Source organism: Heptranchias perlo, chromosome 1 (assembly GCF_035084215.1).
Source record: "Heptranchias perlo isolate sHepPer1 chromosome 1, sHepPer1.hap1, whole genome shotgun sequence".
NCBI lineage: Eukaryota > Metazoa > Chordata > Chondrichthyes > Hexanchiformes > Hexanchidae > Heptranchias > Heptranchias perlo.
Window position 1 is genome coordinate 133,867,537 of NC_090325.1, and position 20,800 is coordinate 133,888,336.

The 20,800-nt window shown below is 42.4% G+C and overlaps 1 protein-coding gene across 3 annotated transcripts in view; it reads left to right on the forward strand.

The window, feature by feature from the left end:
• spock3 (SPARC (osteonectin), cwcv and kazal like domains proteoglycan 3) overlaps positions 1-20,800 on the forward strand; it is a 565,624-nt gene that overhangs the window by 210,562 nt on the left and 334,262 nt on the right. The window lies entirely within an intron of this gene.

The window sequence follows — 20,800 nt, forward strand, 5'->3', positions numbered from 1 at the left end:
CCGCCCGCTGTGCAACATTCCAGCGCGAAACCCGGAAGCCAAGGTAAGTGCCTTCAATTCGGCTGTGATCACGTGCGGAGCACCCCGAATTCACTGGGTGCGTTACCACGGGCCCAGTCGACCCCCCGCTGCCAACCCGCCTCTCTCCTAAAATCGAGCCCCATATCTGTACATCTGGCATTCATTCCCAACAAAATATATAGGCTACATAAATGCACAACAATCATCTTTCTCTTTCCATAACATTCCTTTGTTATGTTATGTGCTAGAGGCTGTTTGCAAACAAACAAGATAACTGTTTGGCATATCTTATAACAATTTACTTTTTTAGAAACATTATTTGTGTGGTTTTATTGCCTTTTGGTTATGACATCCTTTTTATTTAATTTCATTTGACTGCTTGTCAATAGAAGGAAAAAGTTGCTCTTGGGTAGACAATAATGACATGATTTATGTTGAACAGTCAATTTTGAGTCATTATGTGTAAATAATTTCTCTACATTTTTTCCTTTGTAAAGACAAGTAATAAAAGTTGCTGAACATCCCAATATTGGAACTCTTTACACTTGCACTCAATTTTTTTATTGATGATGTTCCCAAAAAATACCATTTCTGAAGGAAGTTTAAAAAACATTTGGAAAAATTCTAATTTTCTGTGAATGGATTGGTGTAATTCTAATGTTCTTGAAGGGAAGTGCTAGCAGTAGTTGATTTTGCTATAATCTTTTTGTTAAGAGGATAAAGAGGATGAAAATGAATGACATAATTTAATCTCTGCTCTTGAGTATACCTTTTTAATTGAAGTGAAATTGGTGGGATTCATTTAATTTGAATTAATTAGTTAAAGGGTAAGTCATGTCAGGGCAGCCCAGCCCCGTGTTATGCTCTTCCTGCTCCATGTGGGAAATCAGGGACCCTTCCGGTGTCCCTGACGACCATGTGTGCGGGAAATGTATCCAGCTGCAGCTACTGACAAACCGCATTGCGGCACTGGAGCTGCGGATGGATTCATTAAGGAGCATTTGCGATGCTGAGAACGTTGTGGATAGCACGTTTAGTGAGATGGTCACACCGCAGGTAAAGGTTGTACAGGCAGAAAGTAATTGGGTGACTTCTCAAACAAATATACCGCTTTGGATATTGTTGAGGGGGATGACTTATCAGGGGAAGGCAGCAGCAGCCAACTTCCTGGCACCAGGGGTAGCTCTGCTGCACAGGCTGGGAGGAAAAAGAGTGGAAGAGCTATAGTGGTAGGGGATTCTATCGTAAGGGGAACAGACAGGCGTTTCTGTGGCCGTAAACGTGACTCCAGGATGGTTTGTTGCCTCCCTGGTGCCAGGGTCATGGATGTCACTGAGCGGCTACAGGGCATTCTCAAGGGGGAGGGTGAGCAGGCAGAGGTCGTGGTCCACATTGGGACCAACGACATAGGCAGGAAGGGAGATGAGGTCCTGCATCAAGAATTTAGGGAGCTAGGTAGCAGATTAAAGAGCAGGACCTCAAAGGTTGGAATCTCTGGATTACTCCCAGTGCCACGGGCTAGTGAGTATAGAAATAGGAGGATAGAACAGATGAATGCGTGGCTAAAGAGTTGGTGCAGGAGGGAGGGTTTCAGTTTCCTGGATCACTGGGCCTGCTTCTGGGGAAGGTGGGACTTGTACAAGTCTGACGGGTTGCACCTGAACCAGAGCGGGACAAATATCCTTGCGGGGAGGTTTGCTAGCACCGTTGGGGGGGGGTTTAAACTAACTTGGCAGGGGGATGGGATACAGAGTGGAGCTACAATAGGGGGTGATGTGCAGCCAAATATAGAGAAAAAAACAAGTCAGCTTGGAAGACAGGGCAAATATGTGAGGGCAAGGCTGGATGGCATCTATTTTAATGCAAGGAGTCTTGCGAATAAGGTGGATGAACTGAAGGTGTTGATAAACACATGGGAGTATGATATTGTTGCTGTCACAGAGACATGGTTGAGGGAGGGGCAAGACTGGCAGCTCAATATTCCGGGGTGCAGAATCTTCAGGCGAGACAGAGGGGGAGGTATAAGAGGAGGGGGGGGTCGCAATATTAATTAAAGAATCAATTACTGCCATAAGGAGGGATGATATATTAGCAGGTTCCTCTAATGAGGCCATATGGGTGGAGCTTAAAAACAAAAAGGGGGCAAGCACTTTGATGGGAGTGTACTATAGGCCCCCAAACAGTCAGGGGGAGATAGAGGAACAGATATGTAGGCAAATCTCAGAAAATTGTGCAAATAATAGGGTAATAATAGTGGGGGATTTCAACTTCCCCAATATTAACTGGGATACTCAGAGTGTAAAAGGCTTAGATGGTACAAAATTCTTAACGTGCATCCAGGAGAGCTTTTTGAGCCAGCATGTAGAAAGTCCTACAAGAGAGGGGGCGGTACTGGACCTAATTCTAGGGAATGTGGCCGGCCAAGTGGAAGAAGTGCTAGTAGGTGAGCACTTTGGTGAGAGTGACCATAATTCGGTGAGATTTAAGGTGGTCATGGAAAAGGACAGGGAGGGGCCGGAAATAAAGGTTCTAAATTGGGGGAAGGCCGATTTTAATAGGATAAGGCAGGATCTGGCCAAAATGGACTGGGATCAGCTGCTTGTAGGAAAATCCGCATCGGAGCAATGGGAGTCTTTCAGAAGGGAGATTGAGACCATACAATGGCAACATGTTCCCGTAAAGGTCAAGGGTGGTTCCAAGAACTCCAGGGAACCTTGGATGTCAGGGGATATACGAGAATGGATTAGGAAAAAAAGGAGGGCTTTTGGCAGATACAAAAGGCTAAAGACGGAGGAAGCCCTAAAGGAGTACAAAAAGTGCAGGGGGATACTTAAAAAAGAAATTAGGAGATCAAGGAGGGGCCATGAAATAACACTGGCGAGCAAAATAAAGGAAAATCCTAAGATGTTTTATAAGTATATTAAGGGTAAGAGGATGACTAGGGAAAAAATAGGGCCCATTAGGGACAAAAATGGCAATCTGTGTGTGGAGCCGGCAGATGTAGGAGGGGTTCTAAATGAATTATTTGCATCTGTTTTCACTATGGAGAAGGACGATGTAGACATAGAAATACGGCAGGGGGACTGTGATATACTCGAACATATTAACATCGAGCGGGAGGAGGTATTGGCGGTTTTAGCAGGCCTAAAAATGGATAAATCCCCAGGCCCGGACGAAATGTATCCCAGGCTACTGTGTGAGGCAAAGGAGGAGATTGAGGGGGCTCTGACACATATATTCAGAACCTCTCTGGCCACAGGGGATGTGCCAGAGGACTGGAGAACCGCTAATGTAATACCATTATTCAAGAAGGGGAGTAGGGAAAAACCGGGGAACTACAGGCCAGTGAGCCTAACATCAGTGGTAGGAAAATTATTGGAAAATATTCTGAAGGACAAAATTAGTCTCCACTTGGAGAAGCAAGGATTAATCAGGGACAGTCAACATGGCTTTGTCAAGGGAAGATCATGTCTGACTAATTTGATTGAATTTTTTGAGGGGGTGACTAGGCGTGTGGATGAGGGTAACGCAGTGGATGTGGTATACATGGATTTCAGTAAGGCCTTCGATAAAGTCCCCCACAGGAGACTGGTCAAGAAGGTACGAGCCCATGGAATCCAGGGTGCCTTGGCACTTTGGATACAAAACTGGCTTAGTGGCAGAAGGCAGAGGGTGATGGTCGAAGGTTGTTTTTGTGACTGGAAGCCTGTGGCCAGTGGGGTACCACAAGGATCGGTGCTGGGTCCCTTGCTGTTTGTGGTCTACATTAATGACTTGGATATGAATGTAAAAGGTATGATCAGTAAGTTCGCTGATGATACAAAGATTGGTAGGGTGGTAAATAGCGAGGAGGATAGCCTCAGTCTGCAGGACGATATAGATGGGTTGGTCAGATGGGCGGAACAGTGGCAAATGGAATTTAACCCGGAAAAGTGCGAGGTGATGCACTTTGGAGGGACTAACAAGGCAAGGGAATACACAATGAATGGGAGGACCCTAGGCAAGACAGAGGGTCAGAGGGATCTTGGTGTGCAAGTTCACAGATCCCTGAAGGCGGCGGAACAGGTGGATAAGGTGGTAAAGAAGGCATATGGAATACTTGCCTTTATTAGCCGAGGCATAGAATATAAGAGCAAGGAGGTTATGATGGAGCTGTATAAAACACTGGTTAGGCCACAGCTGGAGTACTGTGTGCAGTTCTGGTCGCCACACTACAGGAAGGATGTGATCGCTTTGGAGAGGGTGCAGAGGAGATTCACCAGGATGTTACCAGGGCTGGAGCGCTTCAGCTATGAAGAGAGACTGGGAAGATTGGGTTTGTTTTCCTTGGAGCAGAGGAGGCTGAGGGGGGACATGATTGAGGTGTACAAAATTATGAGGGGCACAATTAGGATGGATACTAAGGAGCTTTTTCCCTTCGTTGAGGGTTCTCTAACAAGGGGACATAGATTCAAGGTAAAAGGCGGGAGGTTTAGAGGGGATTTGAGAAAGAACTTTTTCACCCAGAGGGTGGTTGGAGTCTGGAACTCACTGTCTGAAAGGGTTGTGGAGGCAGGAACCCTCACAACATTCAAGAAGCATTTGGATGAGCACTTGAAATGCCATAGGATACAAGGCGACGGACCAAATGCTGGAATATGGGATTAGAGTAGACAGGGCTGATGGCCGGCGCGGACACGATGGGCCGAAGGGCCTCTATCTGTGCTGTATAACTCTATGACTCTATGATAATCAGACTATGATCAATTAAAAATATAAGCACGTCTCAGCATGGGCTGGACGTTCTTCCAAAAAAACTTCCTGATGAGGTAAAATGATAATTTATCTTAATCCTTTTTGATTTAAGATGAGGATTTACCGAGTTTGTAAAAGTGTTTACAATGATGTGATTCACCCAATTTTATCGCTGATCAAGTCTTCCACTAAAAAAAAGTTATTTGGAAAAAAAAACTAATAAAAGGTGGTGCTGTAAAAGCTTGTATTGCAGCAGATTAAACAACTACTGCGACATACATTTTCCCTAGTGACCACCATAGCATCAATTCAGCTGACTATATACAGCAGAGTGCAAGAAAACGCCCAAATGAGGCAGCAATGGTTCCTGGTGTGTATTTTTTCCTGTGTTTTAAATTCTATATATTTCATTTTTATCCATCCTTTCCTTATCTTTTGAGATAGCAGAATCCATAAAAGGCATAAAATGGGAATTACAAAATCAGTTTGTTGACTTTTCTAACTGGGAAAGGAGGTCATTTTTGACCACACAGGCAGAAGACATGAGGGGTAATTTTATGAAATCATCCTCCTGGCATGGACCTCACCTGCTGGGAGTACATATTGAGAGTCTGGGTGTGCATTCCACATGGTCTTCTGCATATTGAGAGAATAATTTCATAAAATTATTCCTCGTGCCTCCTGCATGTAGGATCAAAACTATTCTCCTTAATTGCTTTTAATCGCAAAAAAATCCCTGGGGAACGTGCACCTGAATTCACAATATGTGCTTATGGAAGGTGATGCTCCACACTGAGATTTTCTCAAATTGCCCCTATGATATCGACTTTGCTGTTCAGTGAGTATAAGTTTATTGAAAAAAAACAGTTGCAACAGTTCGATATGAGTTAGCTATTTATATGTGAAAGAAACATACCTAATGAAAAACTTAAGAAATGAAGCTTTCCTTTCAAGCTTGATGGCAATCCCAGTGATTAAATCTTTCTCAATTGCACTAATGAAGGATGCTCAGTTGCAAATCTTTTCCCTGCAATTGCTGTTTACATACATTCTGCTTTGGTACTGTTATTCATTTGACTGCAACATAGAGGCTTTCGGAATATGGATATTCATGGGATAAGAAGATGCAAAAAGGGAGTATACATTGTGTGATTTAACACACAAAATTGATAGCAGCCAAGCAGGGCATAAATATTAAGAAGGAGAGAGAACAATCAAAGATAAAGGTACTTGATTGAAGAAAACTTCAGTAAGATAAAAAGGGACCAGCACAAGTAAATGGGAAAGTAAACATCAGCAGATAAGACAGCAACCAAGCAATGGAAAATTTTCAAACAGGAGATGATTAGGGTTCAAACTAGCCATACTCCCACAGGAGTAAAGTGATGTAGCTAAAGCTAGAGAACCTTGGATGAGTAGAAAAAATTATTTGAGACTTTAAAAGGAAGCATATGAGGAATCTAGGGCTAATAATACAAAGAAAATCAAGTTGAGTATAGAAAATACAAGAAACAAAATAGATTAGAAAGGCTAAAATGGAATGGTGAATGGAATGGCTACAATGGTGGAAGATTGGGATCGAATGTCAAAGGAACTGGAAAAGATTTTATAGGCACGTAAAAATAATAGTTAAAAAAAGTGAGTAGGGCTGATTAGAGTTGAAAAATAAAGTCTGAGGATCTACGGCCTAGGCTGCAGCCTGGGCTCCAGTAGAAAAAATAGACCAATGGGGACACATTGGATTTAATTCCAGGGAGACCCAGAGCCTCCTGACCCCAGACCCAGCAGAAGATGGCTGATTTTCCAACCTATGTGTGCCCTAGACGCGCCTCTAGTGACGTGGATGTTGGCCATTTGCATCCAAATCAAGGGCCTTCCTCTGACCCCATGAACTTTGGCAGGGTCCATGCCAGAGCTCCCACACAGGTGCAATCCAGCACGTTTGCTAAGATGTGGTTACCATGGATTTTCGGCCCTGGATTTTGTAAACTTGCAAAATGTGCAATGTAGATTTACTAAGGATAAGAGGCTTTAGAAATTATGAAAAGGCTTGAAAAACTAAGGCTTTATTCACTGGAGCAGAAGAGGTTAAGGGGTATACAATAGTAGTGTTAAAGGTTTTAGAAGGAATTAAGAAAGTATAAGGTGAAATATTGTTTCAACTGATCAGTGAACCAGTAGAAAGGGGTTATAAATTTAGAAGAAGTATTGGAAGCATAAAAAGCATGGTTAGAAATAGTTTTTCTTTGAAAAGTGTGATTAAAATATGGAATGCATTGTAGCACTTATGAGGGAACTAGATAAACATTTGGAAAAGAAAAATGTTAAAAAAAATACAGGAAAAGAGCAGATGATTTGGGTAGATAAGTCTGATGCAGAGTAGTGGTGCAGGCACAGTGGGCCAAATGGTCTCCTGTGCTGAAACTTCTCTGTTTCAATATTGAAAACTGTTCTATAAGTGAGGGGTGAGGAGAGGACCAAAGTAAAGTTTGTGCACGGGGCGGGATGCACAATGCCGTTGGATGGGGCGGGGGGAGGGGGGAGGGGTGGAATTGTGGCTCAAAATCCTGCTCAGTCAGGTGGTGGGGTTTGGTGCAGTTATCCTGTTAATTTGAGGGGCAGGGGGCATTTTTGAGGACATTCTGCTCAGTAGTGGGGGGATATGAAGGCCAGTAATCATTGAGGGTTGGAGGGATACTGAGAGCTGATATCCTGCCTTATTGACTTGCTAGTAATGTTCTTGAGGTGAAATTTTATTCTGTGTGAGTGGGGTTCGACGTTGGTAATTTCCCTCACTTGGTCGGTATCTCGAGTCAGAAGAAGGAAGTCTCAATTTGGGGTGGGGGGGGGGATGCAGTGTTGGACTTTCGTTGTATATCTGAGCTTTTTTCCTTCTGAATATGGCATTCTCTTGTCGTCTGATCCTTGGTCTGGTCCTGCTTGTGTGTCAATGACTGCCTTCGTAATCAGATACTTTGAGGTTTTTTTGAGTTAGTGTGGCCACTTACTCCCCTACTTGTGCTTGCTAGTCTTGCGTTTATTGTTGTTGTTGGTTAGAGATTGCATTCTTTTTTTCTTTTTCTTAATCATCCTCAGAGACGATAAGGGGGTTTCTCATCATACTCACCAGAATGTGGTCATCGAGGAGGAAATGCTACTCTGTTTAGGACACAGAGATAGTGTAAAAAGAGAGAAGTGGGTGACCAACTGCATGGTCAGCAGAGAGAAATAGGGTTTAACGGTATAGAGAACCCTTGAGTTAAGGGAACAATCCAATAGATAAGTAAGGGCTGATTTTAACTTTCAGCGATGGCAGTAAACAGGAGTTAGCAGATCGGCTGCCCGTCATACACCCCTCTGGATTTTCCTTTCCATTGACTTCACTACCATCCATTTTCCACCACCACCGAAAGTTAACATCAGCTTTATAGTGTTGGGCAAGCGTGAGGTGAACAGTGAAAGTGATTCAGAGGATGGTAGTCACAAGCACTATCGTGGCACCATGAAGCCCAAGACTACCCCAGAATTGAAGGGTCGAAAGGCAGGTAGACTACAAGAATAGAAAATTGGTAGTATTGGGAGATTCTAAAGTCAGAAGAATAGAAAGCGTTTTTTTTGCAGTGGTGACTGGGAGTTGCGAATGATATGTTGCCTCCTTGACGCTAGGATGAAGATGGGTAGAAAAACTTCTGGAAAGGGAGCAGCTAAAAGCTGAATTTTGTGTTATTGATTTTCAAAATAAAAACTGGCCCTGTAACTCAATACCTTAGTCTGCTTATTTAATTTTTATAGGTAAGGTCTTAGTTTCTTCGCTCCGCCCGTAACTTCACGCCAGGCATAGTTCCTCAACAACTGACAATTGAGATGCTCACCTCAAGGTCCAGGCCATGATTTTGGCCTAGGCACCTGAAGAAAAATAAAATTAATTTTTACTACAAATGTCAAAACAATCCCCTTTGTACGGGTGTAGTTGGGGGCAGCTCCATTGTTTCCAAGGAGGTCCTTGACAGCCACTTCCTCTGGATTTTCCAACATGTTTACAGTGGTGGGCAAATTAAGGGATCTCCTCTGAACTCGTGAACTTTAATGGGGTCAGTGGCAGAGGTTCTAGGTGGACGCATCTCGGCACTTAATGCTGACACTGCCACAGATTCTTGAGGCTTACATTTTGTTCCTACAAACATGCAAGAAGCATGGAGAGAATTTAAAAGCACATTGGATTTGTCAGTGCTGAACAAGTGCAGTCAGTTGCATAAAATGAAAATTTAAATGTTTTGCAGACAGACAACTGGCACAGAAAACTGTAGTTAGGTACATGTGCATATTTGCAACCAAATGTGTGCACATATTTGCATATGACCAGTTTGCATATGATTGACAATATTTGTCTCTTTGGAGGTAATTTTCACCTTTCCGTTGAATTCAGTGGAAATGAAAATCGGGCGGGTCCTATAATGGGCGGGTGATCCGCTCTGCTAGTTTATTGCCCAAGTGGTGAACGTGAGAATTACCCCCTTTGTGTTCGTTGTGCCCCTTGATTGGTGAAAATTCAAATATAAACTACAAATATTTTTGTTGTGCTGTATTGTTTTATAAGTTTAAAATGCTGCTCAATGGTTGTAATTGCTGGACTCATGTGGTTAATTTGTTAATCAATAACCTAATAATATACATCATCGATTTTAAACAATGTACTGCTCTATGGTCAGACGGCTCTTTAAATAACTATACTAAAGCAAACTGTCACTATAGTCAGAGATTATGCACTTTTAATTCATTGATTTAATCAAAATTAAAACAAAAATCAGAAATTAAAATTAAATTCAGACCCAGACAATCTCTTAACTCCATCATGCGTATAGTATACTAACTATTTTTGTGATGCTGTTAAGATTGTTTGGTGTGTGCTGCCAATGATAAGTTGTACATTATTGCAGCTGATCTACATCGTACCTGAGCTATGAGCAGTATCACAATCACTTGCTGGAGATTTAAAGAAGTATCCTTGCCAATTCCTGGCTTTATATAAAAACAAGTGCATGATACGGCTAGGTCATGATTGGCTCTGTTATAAATTTCAAAAATGTTTGGGTAGAAATTGCTCCAAGCAATGAACCAACAGTGCTCGCCGCTGCATAGATTTATACTAACCCAGTAACTTACCGCAGTCTTTTCTTCGGGCACTTCCTCGAATAGGAAGTGGAGAAGAGCCCAGTGTCATTTCAAGTGAAGCTAGCACCCTGGGAGAAACGAGAGGATCAATCCCTCCCCTCGACCAATCTGATCGCAGCAATTTTGACAAGCTGCATAACTCTGCAGGCTTAGAACATTAAACCAGGAAGTGAAAGGTACATTAAAATCAATGTAAAAACAGTTATAGACAGCGAAAAAAAAGGCAGGGTGAGAAATAATCGAATTACATAAAGAGACAGAAGGGAAAAGAAAAAAACTTCAATTTTTAAAAAAAAATTTTAGTGACCAAAAGCTATTAAAATATGGAGTAATGAGACCCCACGTTTTTAAAAGTTAATTTTTAGTTATTTGTCAGTCATTAACACTTAATGACTTACTGTTAAAACTTAGTTTAGACCTGGTATTTTTAAGCATACCTGTTTTGAGGCGTAATTAATTGCTTTCCAGCTGGGCAGATAAGCAAGTTTGCATTTTTTTCCAATGATTTCCTTGATTGCGGCGTGCGATATACCTTTAATTTGAAGCTGTTATACCGCCAGCGAACCAGTAGGAGCAAGTTCCGGATTTCCGTCTTTCACTGTGCATGTGCGAGCGTCGGAACTTGTTCCTCTATTTCACCACTAACAACAGTGAGCGCTGTTGAGCTCACCATTACTTCGCGAGCGATTTCTGCCCTGTTAACTTTAATTAACTTATTGAATGAATAATATACCAACATTGAAAGAGTTTTAGCATATAATAATACCATGTAAGAGATAAGTAATGTTCTGTTGATGACGTTTAATGGTACGGTTGTATGTTAAGTAACCAATTACACAAACCTGAAGTAGAAACTTATTTTATGAGTTAACAAATAAGCAGGTTGTACTGATGTACCAAATGTATTATAAGGTGTTTCTGATTGGTTAGCCAATATTGTTTTGGTTATGGTGAGTCAGTAGGAGCAAAAGCTAGCAGTTTAATGTTGAGGAGGGAACGAAAGGAATGCACAATCATGATACTGTGAATAATACCCTGCCACATTCTGAATTCTGCCATCAGTAATCCATATAAATCCTAATTTACTAATTCAAATATAGTATTGTCCTTACTTCCTGCTTTTTTACATTAGATCATGTCTTGATACATAATACCTGCAGTCGCACTAATTACTTCATTTAAATACGCTCACTGATGCTGAATTTGTTCGCGTCGTGCTTCCGGCAGTTAAGCTGGGATTGCACCCAATGGTGTCATCTAACACTGACCCAGCTGAAATTTGTAGAGTTAGGGCACCTCATTAGCAGGGGCAGGAGGGCGTAAGCACCACTTCAAGTGTATCTACAGCACCCACCTACTCCATGCCAACGGAAATCCCTTTGTTGATCCATCTCTGGTGGGGACTATGCAGCCCCACCATCTGGCCCTGGCATTGTTCAGATCGGCGCCAGTAAAGGGCCAATCCATAAACCCCACTTATGGAGCCCACATGTGGCTTTGCGGAGGCCGGTATGCCTTACCTCACTGGGCTTACTGGCTGCCACAGGAATGGGAACTCCCCGCACAGGGAATCGCTTTTGTTAGTCCTATTCCTAGTTCATCATTAACCTTGAAAGGGCCAGACAGAATCTTCATCACACGTAAGGCACTAAGCAAGCTCCCAGAAATGGCGGAGACCCCACCAGAGTTACAGCACGGGACTAGTAAAAATCCCAAGGAACCTCAGGCCCACTAATTCTTAAATGTATACCAGAGTAATATTTTTTTTCTCTGTGTGGTTTATCAATAAAACCTCACGCTCATTGTTTTGCTATCATTAATAGTTTGATATAGCAATCAGCGTAGTAAGTTCTGTAACAAAAATGAGTGTAATTACAGTTAAGATAATATACTTTTTTGTGAATAACTACACATAGGAATTGAAATATTCAGGCACTATGGTTGCTGAGGTGAAGGGGAGTAATTTGGTTGATTGATTTCATCAACTATTAGGTCAGGAAGTGCAATCAGCTCACATCCAAGCCGGTTTCCCCACTTCTTGTTTTCTGAAAACAGCTTCCTGCCATTGACTTTTACCGAGATTTTCTTTTCTGTAACAGTGTAGCCACTCTTCAGATGTTCACATTTACTGTAAATCGTATGCTGAAAAGTCAATATTAGCATTCCTGCTGCGTCTATCATGGCTTCAAGGCACAGGTTATTTTTTTTAAAATGCATTCATTTGACTGACAGTCACTGACATAGAACAGCTTACACATGCAATTTACTGATGTAGGTCATGAGATTTCCCACTGAGGCTATTTTTTATAGTTGACAAAGTATGTTTTCATCAATTGGATTTTCATATACAAGATTACAAAAAAACATAACAGCACCTTTTTTGCTTTCAAGTACATGAACGATAGTTGTAACATGTTGGCCAGTCTGCATCAGAGGTAGTCTGTAGCACTCTTCTTGAGCATATTTCATTTTTGTAATATTTTAATCAGTATAAACATTTTGAAGGCACTACAGCTTGTTAGAGTATCTTTCTCAAATTCTCTTTGGCTAAAATGAATGTATTAATTTATTGAATGCTAAATAAATAATGTGCACAGCCTGTTGTACTTGGTTAACTAATGACTCTTTATAATAAATACAAATTTGCCAAAGGGAAAGTTCAACTTAAATAAGAGTGATCTTAACAGACTTCCTAGTTTAAGGATGGAACAAAGGAATGTGTTATTACACAGTCCACTTTCCACCACTAACTGCTACAGATTTACTAACATAAACATTGTACCATACCATAAAATATTTTCCAAGTCAATGCAGTGTCATGACGACTTTTAAATGTTCAACTGATCAGTATGTATTATGAAGTTTACCCTCCCCAGAAATAGTTGTACAATAAGATTACTTTGTAATACATGTATTTTACTTAATACCTGATCATGGAAAAGAAATCTCTAATTTTAGAAAATAAAAAAAATTACCACATAATTTTTAACAAATCATATAGAAATATATGATTTGGACTTCTGCAAGTTTTCATCTAGCACTTCGACACAATCAGTCATTGGCGTTATGCCAGATGATCGGTAGAACCCCCATTGAAATTCAACCCCGTTGTGTGCAAATTTTACCTTCTGGTAAAACTACTGCTATGCAGAGGTGAGGACGTTCTTTGTATGGAGCTCTGTAACATTTCCTGTGAAAATCTGCAAAGTTCTGGTAGGCCTTTTATGTTAATAACTTCAGTTGTGAGCTAATGCTATTCCACCACTAGTTCTAAGGAAGAGCCAGCAAAACATCCTCTTGTCCCTGAGATTTTGAGCTTTTATTTTAATATCTTTAAATTCAAAAGTGATTATGCAGCTTTGTTTTTTTCTTTGCTCCTGACATACACGGGCAGTAGTTGCGAGGCTCTTCACCAGCAGAGCCTCACAATTTCTGCCCGCTTGCTTTTCCATGCACTACACTCCAAAATGGTAACTAGTTTTCCATGTACTTTGTAGAAAGTGCCTTCAAACATTTTTTTACTTTAAAGCTACTATATAAATGGAAATTGTTGAGTTGTATGGGGGATTAGGCACTTTGATTTTCAACTTCAAATCTGACTGGTTTTAATAGATACACTGACATAGAATACATATGTATGTGTTCCCTTTACTTCCTCTGCAGCATCTGGCTCTCGATCTCAATTGGATATGGAGTCAGCTGCAAGTCGCTAAAAATGTTTCTTCACTACCAAAGTAATTTCATCAAATCGGCATATAATTATCGAATAAGAAAATAAGCATTTTCTCAGTAAACAAAAAGTTACAGATATTAAATAATCTGCCTTACAATTCCTTCTGTGCTTCCTGAATGCTTAGAAGTATAAAACACAATGACCCTGAAGTTCTGATTGTGACCAAGGCAGAATCTCAGCAGATCTCTGGTTGGAAAACCAGAAAATGAAGCAGAATTCAGTTCTGCTGGGATTCAACCCTTTTCTTACAGTAGACTAATTTCAGGTTACCATGGGAATTCCGCGCATTCCACTGAGAGCGGATGAGAGTTCCATGGAGACCCCAGGAAAGGCTCCAAAAGCCTCCCAAACTAGGGGATTAGATCCCAGATGGCTCCCTTTGGAGTTGAAGATCCTTAAAAGATGCATTTATTTTCAGCCTGGAAAGGGCCTTAGGTGACTTTAGGTGGACGGCTATGGGCCCAACCTAACCATGCAAAGGACGCCGTCCTTGTAATTTGGGATGGAGTCTGAGCCTTTAGGCATGGGCGACCAGCAGTTCTACCTTACAAAACTTCTACTGGCAAGTGGGACTCCCAGAAATTTGAAAATTGTCTGATGATCACTGTCAATTATTGAGTCCTTTGAGAATGTGCAGTGAACCCTCTATAATATGATAGCTAGCATAGAGAAGTTCACTACCTGCACCTGTGTGGTGATCTGTGACCAGGTGACAGAATTGCAGTTCAAACTGGACCGCCTGGCACGTCCAGGGGCATCTGCAGGGGAGTCATTCCTAAGAGAGATCTTAAGCACAGCTGTGGGCTCTCTCAGGAGTGCTGTAGCTGATGACATGGAGACCTTTGGCTCCAATCTCTGTGAGTCATTTCTTAGGAGATTCCTCTTGATGATGAATCATCTGGACAGGATCATAATGCATTACATTGCAATCTCACAGTAGCTCTGTGGTCTGCCCCCACACAGATGGCCAAATATGCCAAGCAACAAGGGCATGACCGGAGGAGACAGACGTAAGGGGGGGCATTTCTCATAATGACTCATCTTCCATGACACCCAGCTTTCTCACTCAAAGAACTCCTGCTGACCCCAAAAGTAAGCAGGTTAAGGCAGCCACCACAGCAGCATAAGTGGCATCATCTGAGCCAGCTGGAGGAGTTAACTAACTGCCCCATCTTAGGAGACCCTTGGGAAAGCCAGAAAATAACCTTCACTCTCTTCCTACTCCTACTTTGATAGAATTTAGGAACATCATTAATTAGGTAATACTAGACACTCAGCATACATTGTCACCAAGGGAAAGTACCAAGAGAAGAATCGGTAAACCATGCAAAAAATATATTTAATCATCAATAGATGAGACAATCTCTATAAAATTTCTGATGAAGAGTCTACACTTGAAACATTAACTTGTTTGTTTTCTCAATAAATGCTGACTAACCTGCTGAGTATTTTCAGCATTTTCTATTCTTGTTTCTTGTACTTGGTGTTAGGGTTTCCTAAATAGCTATTAGATCTTTCTGTCTGAGTGTATGACGTGATGTGTATTCAAGGTGGCTAAGGTATAGTGTGTCGTCATGATGTTAAATGGGGTTGATGTGGTAGTCCGGGGGAACATGTTTTTTAAAAATTCGTTCATGGGATGTGGGCATCGCCGGCGAGGCCGGCATTTATTGCCCATCCCTAATTACCCTTGAGAAGGTGGTGGTGAGCCGCCTTCTTGAACCGCTGCAGTCCGTGTGGTGACGGTTCTCCCACAGTGCTGTTAGGAAGGGAGTTCCAGGATTTTGACCCAGCGACGATGAAAGAACAGCGATATATTTCCAAGTCGGGATGGTGTGTGACTTGGAGGGGAACGTGCAGGTGGTGTTGTTCCCATGTACCTGCTGCTCTTCTCCATCTAGGTGGTAGAGGTTGCGGGTTTGGGAGGTGCTGTCGAAGATGCCTTGGCGAGCTGCTGCAGTGCATCTTGTAGATGGTACACACTGCAGCCACAGTGCGCAGGTGGTGAAGGGAGTGAATGTTTAAGGTGGTGGATGGGGTGCCAATCAAGTGGGCTGCTTTGTCCTGGATGGTGTTGAGCTTCTTGAGTGTTGTTGGAGCTGCACTCATCCAGGCAAGTGGAGAGTATTCCATCACACTCCTGACTTGTGCCTTGTAGATGGTGGAAAGGCTTTGGGGAGTCAGGAGGTGAGTCACTCACCGCAGAATACCCAGCCTCTGACCTGCTCTTGTAGCCACAGTATTTATATGGCTGGTCCAGTTAAGGTTCTGGTCAATGGTGACCCCCAGAATGTTGATGGTCGGGGATTCGGTGATGGTAATGCCGTTGAATGTCAAGGGGAGGTGGTTAGTCTCTCTCTTGTTGGAGATAGTCATTGCCTGGCACTTGTCTGGCGCGAATGTTACTTGTTACTTATGAGCCCAAGCTTGGATGTTGTCCAGGTCTTGCTGCATGCGGGCTCGGACTGCTTCACCATTTGAGGTGTTGCGAATGGAACTGAACACTGTGCAATCATCAGCGAACATCCCCATTTCTGACCTCACGATGGAGGGAAGGCCATTGATGAAGCAGCTGAAGATGTTTGGGCCTAGGACACTGCCCTGAGGAACTCCTGCAGCAATGCCCTGGGGTTGAGATGATTGGCCTCCAACAACCACTACCATCTTCCTTTGTGCTAGGTATGACTCCAGCCACTGGAGAATTTTCCCCCTGTTTCCCATTGACTTCAATTTTACTAGGGCTCCTTGGTGCCACACTCGGTCAAATGCTGCCTTGTTATCAAGGGCGGTCACTCTCACCTCACCTCTGGAATTCAGCTCTTTCGTCCATGTTTGGACCAAGGCTGTAATGAAGTCCGGAGCCGAGTGGTCCTGGCGGAACCCAAACTGAGCATCGGTGAGCAGGTTATTGGTGAGTAAGTGCCGCTTGATAGCACTGTCGACAACACCTTCCATCACTTTGCTGATGATTGAGAGTAGACTGATGGGGAGATAATTGGCCGGATTGGATTTGTCCTGCTTTTTGTGGACAGGACATACCTGGGCAATTTTCCACATTGTCAGGCAGATGCCAGTGTTGTAGCTGTACTGGAACAGCTTGGCTCGAGGCGCAGCTCGTTCTGGAGCACGAGTCTTCAGCACTACAGCTGGGATGTTGTTGGGGCCCATAGCCTTTGCTGTATTCAGTGCACTCAGCCATTTCTAGATATCACGTGGAGTGAATCGAATTGGCTGAAGACTGGCTACTGTGATGGTGGGGATATCAGGAGGAGGCCGAGATGGATCATCCACTCGGCACTTCTGGCTGAAGATGGTTGCAAAAGCTTTAGCCTTGTCGTTTGCACTCTGCCATCATTGAGGATGGGGATGTTTGCAGGGTGTGGGGGCAAGTACATTTTAGTGAAATGGTTCTGGATTATCCTTTGGCGATTTCCTATGCATGCTGCTCAAGTGGAGCTAGCAAATCCATTGGCTTTACTTCATTGTTGCGCCCTCTTGAATCCCTTCCTTCTCCTGCCCCTGCTGCATGTTGATTCCTCTCCAGACAATATGACATGGTAGACATTACTGAGACATGGCTGCAAGACAATCATGACTGGGAACTGAATATACCAGGTTACAAGGTCTACAGGAAGGATAGGGAAACTGGTAGAGGGGGAGGAGTAGCCTTAGTGATTCAGAATGAAATTATGTCAATGATAAGAGAGGATATAACGAGAGGGAAGCAGGCAATGGAGACTTTATGGGTAGAATTACGTAATAGAAAAGGATTTAAGACTATAGTGGGAGTTGTGTATCGGCCCCTGGTAGTAGCTGTGAAGTGGCAGAATGTATAAATGCAGTGATTAGACAAGCATGTCTCAAAGGTAGAGTGGTTTTAATGGGGGATTTTAAATTTCATATAGATTGGGACAAGCAGACGAGCTCATGTCAGAAAGGTAGCAAATTTCTTGAGTGTGTTCAGGAAGCTTTCTGCAACAATATACCCTAGAACCAATAAGGGGACAGGTTATATTAGATCTAATAATGAGTGTTAAGCCAGATTTAGTTAACAGCCTAATGGCGCATGAACATTTAGCCAATAGCGATTGTAAAATGATCGAGTTCAACATTGTGTTTGAAAGGGAGAAACCCGTATCAGCTACTAAGATTCTAAATTTAGGTAAAGCCGACTTTAACGGGATGAGACAGAGACTGTACACAATAAACTAGGCAAATCTGTTAATGAGTAAAACGACAGAAGATCAGTGGAAGGTGTTCAAAAATGAATTTAACGTGATACAGAACCAGTTTATACCCATAAGGGGCAACAGCTCTACTTGCCAAAAAAAACCAGCCATAGACGACATAAGAGGTCAGGAACAAAACAAAACTAAAAGAAAAAGCACACAAAAATGCAAAAAATAACATAGATCATGGTGACCGGGAGAGATGCAAAGAACAGCAAAGGGTGATAAAACAGATAGTAACAGCTACAAAAAGGGAATATGAAATGAAATTTGCAAGTGATATCAATATCAACACAAAAATTTTTTACAATTATATTAGGAAAAAGAAGGTGGCCAAGAGCAATGTGGGCCCCTTAAAAACTGATAACGATGATATTGTAAATAAAAATAAGGAAATGGTGGGCATGTTCAATAATTACTTTGAGTCAGTATTTATAGTAGTGGACACCCCAAAGAAACTAATTTTGATTCAGGCGACGGGGACTCACCATAATTAACGTAAGCAAATTAACAGTAATGAAGAAAATAATGGCACTGAGGAGTGACAAATCCCCAGGACCAGATGGTTTCCATCCCAGGGATTTAAAGGAAGGAGGTGAGAACATTGCAGATGCCCTGACTATAATCTTCCAAAGTTCTCTCGATTTAAGAGCCATTCCCTTAGATTTGAAAATTGCACATGTCGCTCTGCAGTTGAAGAAAGGCGAGAGAGGGAAGACAAGGAATTATAGACTAGCTAGTCTAACATCTGTTGTCGGGAAATTACTAGAGTCTATAATTAAGGATAGAGTGATTGAACACCTTGAAAATTTTCAGCGAATCAGAGAGAGCCAGCATGGATTTATAAAGGGTAGGTCATGCCTGATGTACTTGATTGAATTTTTTTGAAGAGGTGACTAAAGTAGTGGACAGGGGAATGTCTGTGGATGTTGTTTATATGGACTTTCAGAAGGCATTCGATAAAGTCCCTCATAAGAGAATGTTAGCTAAAGTTGAAGCTCATGGAATTGAGGGCAAATTATTGACCTGGTTAGGAAATTGGCTGAGCAGCAGGATACAGAAAGTAGGGATAATGGGCAGGTACTCAAATTGGCAAGATGTGACTAGTGTTGTCCCACAGGGATCTGTGTTGGGGCCTGAACTACTCACTGTGTTAATTCATTACTTAGATGACGGGATAGAGAGCCACATATCCAAGTTTGCTGATGACACAAAGATAGGCAGCATTGTAAGCAATGTAGATGGAAGCATAAAATTACAGAGAGATATTAATAGATTAAGTGAATGGGCAAAACTGTGGCAAATGGATTTCAAGGCAGCCACTTTGGACCTAAAAAGGATAGATCAGAGTACTTTCTAAATGGTGAAAAGCTTGAAACAGTGGAGGTCCAAAATGACTTAGGGGTCCATGTACATAGATCATTAAAATGTCATGGACAGGTACAGAAAATAATCAAAAAGGCTAATGGAGTCCTGGCCTTTATATCTAGAGGACTAGAATACAAGGGGATAGAAGTTATGCTACAGCTATGCAAAGCCCTGGTTGGACTACACCTGGAGTATTGTGTTCAGTTCTGGGCACCGCACCTTAGGAAGGATATGTTGGCCCTGGAATGAGTGCAGCATAGATTTACCAGAATGATACTTGGACTCCAAGGGTTAAATTACAAAGTGATTACACAAACTAGGGTTGTATTCCCTGGATGATTTGATCGAAGTTTTCAAGATATTATGGGGAATTGACAGGGTGGATGGAGAGAAACTGTTTCCACTGGTTGGGGAATCTAGGACTAGGGGACATAGGCTAGAAATTAGAGCCAGGACTTTCAGGAGTGAAGTTAGGAGACACTTCACGACTAAGGTCAGAGCATGTGGAGTCAGGGGAAATGTACGCAGATTAGATGGCAAGCTGGCTACAAAACAGAAAACAGAGCGTAGGAATTAAGGGCAGCTACTCACACTGGCAAAAGGTGGGAAGTGGTGTTCCACAGGGATCGGTGCAGGGACCACTTGTTTACAATTTACATTAACGGTTTGGACTCGGGAATCGGAAGTACAATTTGAAAATTTGCAGATGACACCAAATTGGAGGGTGTAGTTAATACAAAGGAAGAATGCGTCAAAATGCAAGAGAACATAAGAACATAAGAAACTGGAGCAGGAGGAGGCCTTACGGCCCCTCGATGTTAAAACTGGATAGTGATGTGGTGAAGGATAGAATATTAGAGCCTGGTCTTCAGTTGTTTCCAAGCCTTTATTCACAGAGATTCCCCTTACACATCCCACACTCGAGATAAGCTCTCCTATAAAAAGGACACAAGAGAGCCCCAAATGATAACCACCACCTGAATACATTTAACACTCATCAACATAAATCATGCAATTTACTCTCGAGCCTGCTGCGCCATTTAATAAGATCACGGCTGAACTTCGACCTCAACTCTACTTTCCCGCGCGATCCCCATATCCCTTAGAGTCCAAAAATCTATCGCTTTCAGCCCTGAATAGAGTCATAGAGTTATACAGCACGGATAGAGGCCCTTCGGCCCATCGTGTCCGCGCCGGCCATCAGCCCTGTCTACTCTAATCCCATATTCCAGCATTTGGTCCGTAGCCTTGTATGCTATGGCATTTCAAGTGCTCATCCAAATGCTTCTTGAATGTTGTGAGGGTTCCTGCCTCCACAACCCTCTCAGGCAGTGAGTTCCTGACTCCAACCACCCTCTGGGTGAAAAAGTTCTTTCTCAAATCCCCTCTAAACCTCCCGCCTTTTACCTTGAATCTATGTCCCCTTGTTAGAGAACCCTCAACGAAGGGAAAAAGCTCCTTAGTATCCATCCTATCTGTGCCCCTCATAATTTTGTACACCTCAATCATGTCCCCCCTCAGCCTCCTCTGCTCCAAGGAAAAC